The 12,223-nt window shown below is 41.9% G+C and overlaps 1 pseudogene; it reads right to left on the minus strand.

Moving 5' to 3' along the window:
• LOC138677007 (serine/threonine-protein kinase N1-like) overlaps positions 1-12,223 on the minus strand; it is a 108,101-nt pseudogene that overhangs the window by 75,133 nt on the left and 20,745 nt on the right.

A 12,223-nucleotide genomic window follows, 5' to 3' on the forward strand; every position in this document is an offset into this window, starting at 1 on the left:
TAATCTAAGCTGGACAAGAGAAAACAAATGATTAGCACAGAATTATTAAGCACACAGCATGTGTGCCACAGAAACAAAAAACAGACACTTATCTTTGCTGAAATGGCAGCAAGGCTGGAGGAACCAGACAAAGATCCAAAACCTCCCAGAACCATGGACAACTGGCAAGGACTAATGAATCCTGTACACCTAAATATCCCAGTCAGAACTGCAATCAGCAGATACACCTGGCCCTGACTGCGACTCAGGGACAACTGCATTCCCACGTACAACCACTGGAGGGAACCCAAAAGCAGAATTCACAACAGTTTATCATCCTCTACTGAAAACTGCGGTAGAAGAAGTGTGCCGGCAATGCAAGAACTGCGAGCTGACCAAACCACCGGAGCAGAGAGCTCCTCTCCAGACGGTGGTGACCTCAGCCCCATTAGACGTGTTGACCATTGCCTATATTACAATAGGACCAGCTTGCCAAGGATACGAACACTGCCTGGTGATGGTAGACAATTTCACTAAATTTGCGGTAGTGACCCCGACTCGAGACCAAACTGCAGAGTCGGCAGCACATGCCTTCTGAAAAAACTTCATTCAGGTATTTGGATGCCCAAAGAGAATAGATTTAGATCAGGGAGCCTGCTTTCTGGGAAAAGTAATGGAAGAGCTGCATCGTTTAAACCAGATAGAAAAGTCGCGAATGACTCCCTACGACCCTCAGGGCAACGGGGCCTGTGAACATTTTAACTGCACCCTCATCCAAATGTTGAGAACCTTAGAGGAGGATCATAAGGCCCGTTGGCTGGAGTTTGTACCAGAACTGGTGTGGGTATAGAACAACGGAGTCCATAACACCACGGGACACACACCCTACTCCCTACTTTTTGGCTGAGTCAGCAAAGAAATCACTGAGCTGGAGCTGGATCCAGATGAGGACTACCCGCGCATGGGGATGTACAATTGGGTGCGAGAACATCGGCATCGGCTACAGACCCTGCATCACCTAGCCAAGACTAGGATTCAAGAATTGGAACATGTTGCAGCAGCCCCACTGTTTGATCCGACTCCCTCGCATGAGAGTGCACAGGTGTGGAGAAAATTGAGAACCTAATTTCTCCATCTTCTCCATTGTCTCTGTGAGCGTATATTAGACTGCAATCGGATGAAGTAGTCCAATGTTTTACACGCACTCATAGACTTGTGTGGGTGCACGTGATCTAATTATTGGATGCACTCGCAGCATGCTGGGATTGTTTTCTCATGCCGAATCAGTATGAGAAAAAAAACACAGCTCTACACTGCCCCATAGTATAACATTGGGCCGAGTGCTATCTGATAAAACATCGGCTAGCACTCAGCCGTGTTGTATGCCGGTGTGCATGTACCCTTAGGCTGGCCATGCAGGGACTATATGTTGTATTTGATGCCTTGAGGTATGGTTATAAATTTGTAGATAAATCTAAGAAATCAGACTCTGTCAAGAACAAGGGATAACTGGGTATGACCCTCTCTGGTCAAGATTTTCTAAAATCCCACTTTCCACTCCAACAACACTCCATTCTTGCACCAACTTCAGCAAAACATAGTACCAATCCAATAAGGTAAAACATTTCCAAAAGACCACCTCTTTGAAAGGACTACCAGCATATCAAGACCAGATTTCCTGCAAAAGAGTTTTAGTTCCCCCATATACTATATTACACATACAGATCGTCGTCTTTGAGAAGACCATCACAGATGACCACTGTTCATTGCAACTTTGACTGGTAATCTCAAAGAGCTTTCATTATAGCTGTTGATTTAGACACGTCTGATCTATTCTTACCTTGACTGAACCATTATTGTACATCTGGATCATATTTTCTGCTCCTTGTCTCACTCGCATCTCAATACCCAACTGGCGTTCTAATCGGGACACACGAATGTGCTGGGCCTGACACAGGACACCTGAGGAAAGTGGGTTACCTAAAAATGGAAGGAGAAAAATAGAGATTTGTTTTTCTTAGAAGACAGATTAGAGATGAAGGAATCAATTAGAATTCTTGCTAAATTTAGGAAATTTGCTGGAATTTGCAAAATCAAACAATTGGTAATTTCATTTACCCATATCGAAAAAAATGCCTGAGCCACTTCACATAAAGAAGAAGATTGCATCAGTCATAGAAGGTTCACATGACCTTAGGTGTGGTTGCATAGGCTGCCTCATAACGCCTTGCAGCAATCACATCACATGGTATAGCACAGTAAACCAGGAGGGACTGTCATAGCCTGTATAAAAGCTGGGGTAGGAAATGCAGCAGACATTTTCTGGTGAATCTGGATAGTGGGAGGATGTTATAGCGCATAGCACAGCAATATACAAATAGAGATAGGGAGTGAAAGCCCTAAAACATTGGAAAAATACTTCAGACAGAAATGTGTTGTACCACTGCAGCAGAGAAGAAGATAAGTGTAGTAGTCTGTGAATAATGCAGATATATAGGATGAGCAATATATAGGAAACGTACCTTAAAAATTTAAATAACCATGACATACAGTGTATGACAGGACAGCAGTGAAAAACACCTAGTAACCATTTACCCATATATGTTGAGGTCATTTTGACATTACTAAGGCTACATTCACATTTGCGCTGCGTCGGGCGCAGGTTTAGCGACGCATAGCGACGCATGCATCATGTGCCCCTATATTTAACATGGGGGCACATGGACATGCGTTGTCTTGCGTTTTGTGATGCATGCGTCATTTTTGGCGCAAGCGTCAGGGCGCAGAGGACGCTGCATGTTGCATTTTTTTGCATCCAAAATCAAGCCAAAAATGGAGGCATGCGTCACAAAACAATGCGTTTTGGCATGCGTTTTGCATGCGTTGTGCGTTGCATCGCCGACGCAACGCCCAACAACACAAATGTGAACGTAGCCTAAGACAGTCTTAAGAGACCTCAGACTGTTACACAAATCTTTTCAGGGTAATAGAAGGCTTTGCAGTGCTGGCAATTCACAGTGATTCAATTTGCTGCTAACTTAATTTTTGAGAAAAATTTGTCGAAGCTGGTGAATTCGAATTTCAAAAGATTTGCTCATCTCTAGTTTTAACCTGTCTGTTAATTTGTATGTCTTGGAGATAAGATTCAGCGCCAATGAGTCTATCAACCACTTATCCCCCCTCTGAAATAAAATGCACTCCAAAAACAGTGTATCTATGCCCAGTTTGAAGAATGGCATTACCTGACTTTTGGTTTGGTGATGTAGGAGAGACATCAAGGTCGTCCAGGTCCTGTTTCAAGCTGTCCAGTCTTCTTTCACATGTCCTAAGCATGGTCTCTACATGTCCCAGGTTCTTGCGCTCTGTGGTTGCTCTCAGGAGCCTCTCTGCCCCTTCCTTAATCCTCAGCTCCCTGCAGATTTCCCTGCGCAGACGTTCTCTCTCATGTTCTACTCCCTGTTGATCTCCCTTGTCACACTCCATGCCTGGCAGGTCACCTCCATCTATTCCCTGAAGCTCCTCACTCGGATCTCCAATACTGGGCCGTTCCTCTCTCGCTGCTTGCATCCCACCTCTTTCTTTGGGCCCCTGCTCCATATTGTCACCACATGGAGAACAGACATTATCCTGTAAAATAAAAACAACAACAGTACAGGTGAATAGGAATAGAATATTACAGATAGTGTGAATACACTATGAGTTGTTAATGGCACATAGGACACAAAAAAACTCAGGAGGACCTTGAGATGGAGCTGAACTTCTTTATCAGGTAGACCTGCACATGTAATTAGGCCGTTGTGCCTGGATGAACAATCAAAAGAGAGCACCGAAACCCCTTGTGCTTGTGTGGAGGCCTTAGGGACATTTATGGCCTACCCAATGTTTTTCCTGAAAACACTCTGTGTAATTCCATGCTAGACTATTACGGTATATTGAACACTTTGACCCCAATCAACACTGAAGATGGATGTGTATATAGCAATATTCAGTATGGAGATGTAGCTAAAAGCTGTACTCCTCTGGCTGCAGTCACCTCATGTAAGAGACAGCTCTTTATTATTGCTACTATATTGGTGTGCAGAAATATGACTGACTAGTGACTACCCATATAAAAATATAAAGGTTATGTTGGTTAATAAAATAAGTACCTTTTATTTAGGAACAAAATCACAAAACCGGTTTTTGGCTCCGTACTGGAGCCTTCACCTGATCAAGGCTCCAGTCCGGAGCCGAAAACCAGTTTGTGATTTTGATCTTAAATAAAAGGTACTTATTTAAATTACCATATCTTTACTAACGTCATTGGCAGCGCACCAACATAACCTTTATATTTGCGAAGGACATGGCCACATGAGAAAACTGGTTGCATATCGGGAATCTCATCATGAATCAAGGCATGAAGAAAGGAGTCTATGCTTTGTGCAATTTTTCTTTAACAGCAGATAACTACAAATATAGATAATATTTCAGTTGTATTCCTGGATTTTTAGCCTTTAGTAGCTATTGTATCTGATGATTGAGAAATTTGACTTTGAATTTTGCGGTGTCTATAACTTACAATTTTTCATACATGCCTTCTGCAGAATCTGAGGAATGTGCTCCAGAGACGGTGAAGGCACCAGGCCTCTGATCTTACTTGGATATTGGGACTATAAAACTTTCACACCAGTAATTTAATACAATTAAGAATTCATTCTCTTATCTCAGTTTGTTTACTTAAATGTCCATTTATTATACCATGCCATTGTTTTTTTTGCATATACTGGTGTTTCTTCAGAAACTTTATTATACCATGCCTGAGAAAGGGACCTAAGATGTCTCGAAAGCTTGCTTTATAACATCATTCATTTCATTTTTGTTAGCCATTAGAAGGTATCATAACTACAAGATTACCGTATCTTGTTTTTCTAACTGAGAGAAATCTTTTTTCAACTGGCTAACACGGTACGAAAGCCCTTTTTTCTTTTAGCTACAAAGTTATCGACATGTTATTTATGCTATCTTGGACAAATCAAGTGTTGTAAATTCTGAATATTTCTGCTTCTATACACACATTTTCCTGGAATCTTTCTTCTCAGCATACAACAATCTACATTCATACTATTTTAATGTGCCTAGAATGAAAGCGTGTGGAAATATTTCAGAGGGTAAAATTTCTCCATAATGGAGGTAGCCATAGTTGATCTCCCTAATTGTGTTAAGACCTTCATTGTGAACGTCAATACACTTTCACTTCAATATTTTGGAGCTGATATCATCAGGAAAGTAGATTTTTACGTGTGTTATGTCAAAGACCGTGACCAGCTGGACAAACATTGTATGTTTACCTGTAGGTTTCCTTTACAGAACAACCATTGTGTGTATAAAGGTCTTCAATATGTTTCAGACATTTGCAGGAGACTGGTGCAAAGAGTTCCTATTACCTGTACATGTAAGGGTCCTAGTTTCATCATGGACTACACTACGTACGATTGCTATCTGTGAAAAAGCACTTGTCGCGAAAAAATGGACATCTGAATGAATCCTTATACGTAGCAGATTCAGCAAGTCAAGAAGAAAAGTAAAAACAAAACACGGTGTAAACAGTACAGAGGTCACGTGAATCCCAAGTGTCCTACAAATTTAGGACTACCATCTTTGCTCACCTACATTTCCTTTCCTGGATTATAATACTCCAGTTATGTAAATGAATCCCAGAAATGAGGAGACATGGGAGCTACTGTAAAGGTAAATGTAATATTAGGATAAGTCTGACATCCACATGGTTGTCTTTGTATAAAAGGCCATAAAAATTATTTTTTTTAAGCAGCCTGGGTCTTTAGGGTTAGCAGGAACCAACGCTGAGGAGTTATATCTTTTGGAAAAGAGAGAGTCCTGCTTGACACTTAGACCTGGCTACTCCAAGCTTCAAAAGATGGGCAGATGGACCTATGGGATCCAAAATGAACAATCCCCATTCCCTATATTAAGGGAGAATGCAAAAAAATAAGCTACCGCATTTAATATTCATTGTTCTTGTCCTGTTATTAACTCACTATCTAGTTACAGACTGAAATTAACTTAGCAAAATGATTGGCGGTCCTGGAAACCTTTTAGTTTATTATGGCTCCTCTGAAATGTCTCTTGACTTGATGTTGTTAAATATAGTCTTGGATTGTGGTCTAAATCAGTGTTTTTTCAATTTTTGTTCTACTGGGGCTCTTACCCTTCGTATAACACTAAAACAAACCCAAGAAGAGTTATTGTTGCTCAATCAGAAATTGTTTTAGCAAAAATAAGGCTTGTGCAGCTTTCATTACTTTTTTGAAAATGGCCTTCCTTATTGGAGTCTCACTAAAAGCCAAGAGGGACCTTAATGGTGAGGCCATCTTGAAAGTTGGCGAAGCATTGGACTAAATAGTGCTCGACCAATGGAAAGTTTCCAAATCAGGACCAAAGGGGCCACCTCTGTGAACATCTCAGAATTGATCATAGATGTACCCAAGGATAGCAGAGTCTCAACCAATTCATCTGTGATTGCAGGAGTGCAGTAAGGATCGGAACTAATGCTTGCATTTAAGGACTTGGGAATGAAAATGACTCAGGATTGGTTAGTTATATAGAATTGAATTGTCTGATGACAGGTCTGATTAAGGATCTTTAATGGGTACTGGGGTCTGAATGAGTTTACGGGTCTAATTTTGAGTCTCATTAAGTTTAGAGGTCTCAGGTCTCAATGATTTAAGAAGTCTACAAGGAGCTTGTATGTTCTTCTCATGTTTGCATGGGTTTCCTCTAGGTTCTCTTACTTCCTCAAACAATCTAAAGACATAGTGATAGGGAATCTAGATTGTGAGCCCCAAGGAGACAGTGATGATGTCTGTAAAGTGCTACAGAATTAATGGCGCCATATAACCAAGTAAAATAATTTTAAAAAAAAGATAAGTCTGATGTCTCATGATGTTTGGGAGTCTGGTTTAGGGTCTGAAATTAGTCTTAAGTAATTTGGTGTCTGGTCTGGTTTTACCACTAACAAATAATAATAAATCTGTATGTAAATTATTCTACAAATTTTGCAAAATATTAGCAAGACGACATTTTACTTCCATACTAAAAGTAGTTAGGTGGCCAAGGTCTAAATATCTGTATGGCTACGTTCAGATTAGCGTTTCCCGACGCTGCGTCGGGCGACACAGCGGCGACGCACGCGTCATGCGCCCCTATGTTTAACATGGGGGATGCATGCGTTTTTCTTGTTGCGTTTTCCGACACGTGCGTCGTTTTTGACGCTAGCGTCGGACGCAAGAAAATGCAACAAGTTGCATTTTTCTTGCGTCCAATTTTTGTCAAAAAACGACGCACGCGTCGCAAAACGCAGCGTTTTTGCGTGCGTTTGCACGCGTTTTTTCGTGCGTCGTGCGTTGCGTCGCCGACGCAGCGGCGCGCAACACTAATCTGAACGTAGCCTATAATGTATCTGTAGATTTTGTATAAAGAAAATCTAAATCTGCTGATGTCAAAATAGAAAAGAAGTTTAATATATATTTTACCACTTTTTTGAACTATACAAGTCAGTACGCCTCCACATATCCTTTTGTTAACAAACAAAACATGTGCAAATGTCAAGTCACTGCACTGATGAGGAACAAGGCCTCAGCCTCAAGATGAGGCGGCTAATTGATGGGTCTCTTGTGGTGAGCTTGTGGTGCTTTTAGATCCCATCAAGCAAGGAGAATATAAATGAAAGCACCAAATAAACTGATTCATCACAGATAATTACCATCACCCACAGAATTTCTGACTTCATAACTGAGAGAACTCCCAAGTTTATGGTGACTCAAGTTTGCTAACTTTGTACTTACTAATGAACTAAACTACTTGGCTAGAGGAAACTTTTATGTACTGTATATGACTTTTCGGACTGTAGCTCTCTTGTTGGAAGACGACACCTAGCAATACACATGAACAAAGACGATACAAGAGGGCAGCAATAACTAATTATGCTAATGGTGGTGGCCTGTGCTGAACTTACGAGTCCTATACACAGTAGATAGCTGTCGGCTGAACCTAATGATAATTTGGCCCATTGCTTGTCTGGCAGCTACCTTTACGATCTCCTCCAGGCACAGGAGCGCTCCAATGTTAGCTCTGAGAGATCCACTGCCAAATTTCACTTGGCAGTGGCTTATCCGAAAGCAGGCATGCCAGATGCGTATCCCCCAACCCACATCATCTATCATCAGTGCCGCTCTATATTGCCCTCCATGTTGCTTAAGTTTCTAAATGTGCACTACAAACGTATGCAAATCTCTTCATGGGGCTGTGGGAGAGGGACCTTCTTCCTGTCAGATCGGCTGACATCAATGTGCTGCGTCCTTTCCTGGACACGGTACATTGATGACATCTTACTGATCTGGCAGGGATCAAGAGAATTATTGGATACATTTTTTTCTACTTTAAATGAAAACGATCTCAATATTCTCCTTACACATAGGTGCAGTGCCGGCGAAATCGATTTTTTAGATGTTCTCTTAAAAAGAGATGAGAGAGATGAAATTCAGACTAGTATCTACCAGAAGACTACAGCTACAAATGCATTGCTACATGCCTCCTCCTCGCATCCACGCCATATTATTCATGCTGTCCCTACAGGACAATTTTTAAGGCTACAGAGACTATGCTCTAACGAAGAAGATTTTTATATCCAAGCTAATGATTTGAAACTACGCTGGAAGGAAAGAGGGTATAGTGGGAGAATTATATAAAAAGGCCTTTAACAGGGCAAAATATTCATCAAGGCATGACCTTCTGTACAAACTGCAGAATAAAACTGATAATGAGACGGTCTGTTTCATAACGAACTATCACTCACAATTTAACCTATTAAGGAATATTATGGACAAATTATGGCCAATCCTCAAGGCCGATCCGGTCCTTTCCAGATTCTTGCCCGAGAGGGCTGCCATCACGGCACGTAGATCACGTAACCTAAGGGACATGTTAGTTCGTAGCCATTATGCTGGAGAGATACCAAGAACTTTCTTGGATAATATGGTTGCCAAGTGTGGTTGTGCCCCCTGTGGCCGCTGTGTGGCATGCCGTAACATTGACCGACGTGATGCGTTTTCTAATTCCGATGGTTCTTGGGAATATAAGATAAGAAAGCGCATCACATGCCGAAGTGTCAATGTTATCTATTATACCATCTGTCCTTGTGCAAAAATCTACGTAGGTCTCACTACGCGCTAATTGAAGGTGCGTATAAGAGAACATGTTTTGGGCGTAGCCGCTGCGGAATCACCGGAGGACACATCCACACTAAAAACTATTCCCCCGTCATTTTAAGTCCCACCATGGTTGTGATGGGTACGAGAAATAGACATGATTGAGATCAACATACGTGGGGGTGGTGTCTCTAAAAGACTTGCACAAATGGAGGCCAGATGGATTTGGAAACTGGGAACTCTCCATCCATCTGGCCTCAATGAAAATCTTAGTCATTCTCCCTTTCTATGAATTCCCACTGCAATATACTACTATTCGATTCTGTAGTATGTGATTGTAATTTTCTTTGTTTTTATAATGTTTTAATATTTTTCCCCCTATTTTAAGTGTTTTTTAAATAATTCATAATTTTATCTCCCGTGCGGCAGCAATTCTGAATATACCCTTTCGAACATACCCTCTTGAACTCCTTCATGATATCTGACAACCATCTCACTTTGGATCCACCATACTCTATTAATTATTTGATATCATCTGTAGTGATGCTTATAGTATGTTTACTGAGGATTTTGTCTGTGATACCCAAAGATTGATATTGATTAATGTTATGTGGACTTTAAATGTATTATTTTCTCTTTGTCTACTATTTTATCACATTTATCCTGTCTGATTATTAGTATTCAATTATGTTGAGGCGCTGTCTGTGATCTGAATGGGTTAATATGCATGTATGGAGAGTTCACTCCTTACTTGTACGCGCGCTGTTTCTGTGTGGCCATGACCCCTCCCGACTCTTGACATGGTGTTATGGCTCCTTCCTCACCATGTGACACCGACCCTGGACGGCGTCCTGGTCGGCATAGTAACACGCGCGTCACTTCCGGCGGGAGTGTCTCTCCTGACAAGCGAGATCCCCCTGACGAAGGCAATACCGAAATGTGCGTTGCGGCGGGCACACACACTCCTCGGAACCGGACCCTGGAGCTGTGCACTCTGCTTTGATTAAGGCACCATTATGGTTGCTGCATAATATATATATATGTATATCCATACTTAGTATTGGTCATAATGGCCACTATACAACTTTGAGCACCCTGGGTGGTACATATGTTGCAAGGTCTGATTATTATTTTTGATATACTCTATCATGAATTTATGGTAGCTCCTACTGAGGGATCCGCAGGGGTGCAGTGTGCCCTTTTTTTACAATTGCATATTGCACGTATTGCTGCTATCTCCCCTACTTTTCCTGTTTTTTTCTGATTTAATGTCTTGTTATGTATTTGTATTTTTATTAATAAAATTTGTGATTTTTTTCGATTTTGGACTACAACATCGTTTTTTGCTGTTTTCGGCAACTGCTTTTTGTTTCAAGTTGTGATGTATCCTACACACTGTGTACATATTTTTCAAATAATTTCTGGTGATATATCCTCCAGTTAGTACATTATGTGTGTTTGTTGGTGGGGTATATTATATACTAGATGGTAGTCTGATTCTAACGCATCGGGTATTCTAGAATATGTATGTACTTTAGTTATGAAGATTTTAGAATAATACATTGAATACACAGGATTCGGCCGGCCGGGCGCGACCAAGTAGCGAAATGTGGTTCAAATCCCGTGCCAATTTGCGGCCGGACTGCGCCTGTCGCTGATTGTTCGCGGATGGCCACGTAGTATATAGCACAGCCACGTAGTATATAGCACAGCCCACGGAGTATATAGCACAGCCCACGGAGAATATTGCATAGCCCATGTAGTATATTGCACAGCCCGCGTAGTATATTACACAGCCCGCGCAGTACCACGCACGCAGTATATAACACAGGCCACTTAGTGTATAACACAGGCCACGTAGTGTATAACACAGGCCACATAGTATATAGCACAGCCCACCCAGTATATTGCACAGCCCGCGTAGTACATTGCACAGCCCGCCTACTATATTGCACAGCCCGCGTACTATATTGCACAGCCCACGTACTATATTGCACAGTTTGCGCAGTACATTGCACAGCCCGTGCAGTACATTGCACAGCCCGTGCAGTACATTGCACAGCCCGCGCAGTATATTGCACAGCCCCGTAGTATATTGCACAGCCCACATAGTATATAGCACAGCCCACACAGTATATTGCACAGCCCACATTATATATTGCACAGCCCACATAGTATATTGCACAGCCCACGTAATATATTGCACAGCCCCTGTAATATATAGCACAGCCCCTGTAATATATTGCACAGCCCACGCAATATATAGCAATGTGGGCACCATATCCCTGTTAAAAAAAATAATAAAAATAAAAAATAGTTATATACTCACCCTCCGTTGGCCCCCGGATCGAAGCGGTTACCGACGCTCCTCGCGCGCTCCGGTCTGAAGAGTGCATTGCGGTCTTGTGAGATGATGACGTAGTGGTCTCGCGAGACCGCATGTCATCATCTCGCAAGACCGCAATGCATGGAGCGGTCACCGGGGCGTCACGAGGAGCGGGAAAGGCCTGTTCCTGATCCGGGGGGCCGACGGACGGTGAGTATATAATGATTTTTTATTTTTTTTATTATTTTTAACATTAGATCTTTTTACTATTGATGACTATTAATGTCATTGGCACCCCAGTCTAATACTGCCTAAAACTGGTCATTAATGTCATTGGCACCCCAGTCTAATACTGCCTAGAACTGGTCATTAATGTCATTGGCACCCCAGTCTAATACTGCCTAGAACTGGTCATTAATGTCATTGGTACCCCAGTCTAATACTGCCTAGAACTGGTCATTAATGTCATTGGTGCCCCTGTCCTACATTGACTATAACTGGTCATTAATGTCATTGGCACCCCAGTCCAACACTGCCTAGAACTGGTCATTAATGTCATTAGTGCCCCAGTCCTACACTGACTATAACTGGCTATAACTGGTCATTATTGTTCTTGGCACCCCAGTCCTACACTGCCTATAACTGAACATTAATGCCATCGGCACCCCAGTCGTACACTGACTATAACTGACTATAACTGGTCATTAATGTCATT

This window comes from Ranitomeya imitator, chromosome 4 (assembly GCF_032444005.1).
Source record: "Ranitomeya imitator isolate aRanImi1 chromosome 4, aRanImi1.pri, whole genome shotgun sequence".
Lineage (NCBI taxonomy): Eukaryota > Metazoa > Chordata > Amphibia > Anura > Dendrobatidae > Ranitomeya > Ranitomeya imitator.